This window comes from Penaeus japonicus, unplaced genomic scaffold, assembly GCF_977035675.1.
Source record: "Penaeus japonicus unplaced genomic scaffold, GWHDUDI00000001_assembly GWHDUDI00000006, whole genome shotgun sequence".
NCBI lineage: Eukaryota > Metazoa > Arthropoda > Malacostraca > Decapoda > Penaeidae > Penaeus > Penaeus japonicus.
This window is the reverse complement of record NW_028234408.1, coordinates 37,950,043-37,952,542: the sequence shown is the minus strand read 5'-3', so window position 1 is coordinate 37,952,542 and position 2,500 is coordinate 37,950,043. Positions and strand designations below refer to the sequence as shown.

Sequence of the window (2,500 nt, the reverse complement as noted above, 5' to 3'; positions counted from 1 at the left end):
ACTCCCTCCAACCCACCCACCAACCCACAACCCACTCCCTCTAACCCACCTACCAACCCACAACCCACTCCCTCCAACTCACCTACCAACCGACAACCCACTCCCTCTAACCCACCTACTACTCCACAACCCATTCCCTCCAAGCTACCCACAACCCATTCCCTCTAACCTACCCACCAACCCACAACCCACTCCCTCTAACCCATCCACCAACCCATAACCCATTCACTCTAACCCACCTACCAACCTATAACCCACTCCCTCCAACCCACCTACCAACCCACTCCCTCTAACCCACCCACAACCCACTCCCTCTAACCCACCCACCAACCCACAACCTATTCCCTCCAACCCACCACCAACCTACTCCCTCCAACCCACCCACAACCCACAACCCACTCCCTCTAACCCACCCACCAACCCACAACCCACTCCCTCTAACCCACCCACCAACCCACAACCCACTCCCTCCAACCCACCTACCAACCCACTCCCTCTAACCCACCCACAACCCACTCCCTCTAACCCACCCACCAACCCACAACCCACTCCCTCCAACCCACCACCAACCCACTCCCTCCAACCCACCCACCAACCCACAACCCACTCCCTCTAACCCACCCACCAACCCACAACCCACTCCCTCTAACCCACCCACCAACCCACAACCCACTCCCTCCAACCCACCCACCAACCCACAACCCACTCCCTCTAACCCACCCACCAACCCACAACCCACTCCCTCCAACCCACAACCCACTCCCTCTAACCCACCCACCAACCCACAACCCACCCACCATCCCACAACCCACTCCCTCCAACCCACCCACCATCCCACAACCCACTCCCTCCAACCCACCCACCAACCCACAACCCATTCCCTCTAACCCACCCACCAACCCACAACCCACTCCCTCCAAGCTACCCGCCAACCCACAACCCACTCCCTCTAACCCACCCACCTTCCCACAACCCACTCCCTCTAACCCACCTACCAACCCACAACCCACTCCCTCCAACCCGTCCACCAACCCACAACCCACTCCCTCTAACCCATCCACCAACCCATAAACCATTCCCTCTAACCCACCCACCAACCCACAACCCACTCCCTCCAACCCACCCACAACCCACTCCCTCCAACTCACCCAACAAACCACAACCAACTCCCTCCAACCCACTCCTTCCAACCTACCCACCAACTTGCAACACACTCACTCCAACCCATCCACCAACCCACTCCCTCTAACCGACCCACCAACCCACAGCTCACTCCTTTCAACCCACCCACCAACCCACAACCAATTCCCTCCAACCCACAACCCACTCTCTCTAACCCACCCATCAACCCGTAAACCCATTCCCTCTAACCCATCCATCAACCCACAACCCACTCCCTCCAACCCACCCACAACCCACAACCCACTCCCTCCAACTCACCCACCAATCCAGAACCCACTCCCTCCAACCCACTCCTTCCAACCTACCCACCAACTTGCAACCCACTCCCTCTAACCCACCCACTAACCCACAACCCACTCCCTCCAAGCTAACCACCAACCCACAACCCACTCCCTCTAACCCACCCACCAACCCACAACCCACTCCCTCTAAGCAACCCACCAACCCACAACCCACTCCCTCTAACCCATCCACCAACCCACAACCCATTCCCTCTAACCCACCTACCAACCCACAACCCTTTCCCTCTAACCCACCCACCAACCCACAACCCACTCCCTCCAACCCACCCACCAACCCACAACCCACTCCCTCCAACCCACCCACCAACACACTCCCTCTAACCCATCCACCAACCCACAACCCATTCACACAACCCACTCCCTCCAACCCACCTACCAACCCACAACCCACTCCCTCCAACCCACCCACAACCCACCCACCAACCCACAACCCACTCCCTCTAACCAACCCACAACCCACTCCCTCTAACCCACCCACCAACCCACAACCCACTCCCTCCAACCCATCCACAACCCACAACCCACTCCCTCTAACCCACCCTCCAACTCACAACCCACTCCCTCTTACCCACCCACCAACCCACAACCTACTCCCTCGAAGCTACCCACCAACCCACAACCAATTCCCTCCAACCCATCCACCAACCCACCAACCCACAACCCACTCCCTCTAACCCATCCACCAACCCACAACCTACTCCCTCCAAGCTACCCACCAACTCACAACCCATTCCCTCCAACCCACCCACCAACCCACAACCCACTCCCTCCAACCCACCCACAACCCACTCCCTCTAACCCATCCATCAACCCACAACCCATTCCCTCTAATCCACCCACCAACCCACAACCCATTCCCTCTAACCCACCTACAACCCACAACCCACTCCCTCCAACCCACCCACAACCCACTCCCTCCAACCCACCCACCTACCAACAACCCACCCCCTCTAACCCACCCACAACCCACAACTCACTCCCTCTAACCCACCCACTAACCCACAACCCACCCCTCC

At 58.6% G+C, this 2,500-nt stretch overlaps 1 protein-coding gene across 1 annotated transcript in view; it reads right to left on the bottom strand.

The window, feature by feature from the left end:
* The window catches only part of LOC122244015 (zwei Ig domain protein zig-8), a 51,298-nt gene that overhangs the window by 1,966 nt on the left and 46,832 nt on the right, over positions 1–2,500 (bottom strand). The gene's annotated exons all lie outside the window — the stretch shown is intronic.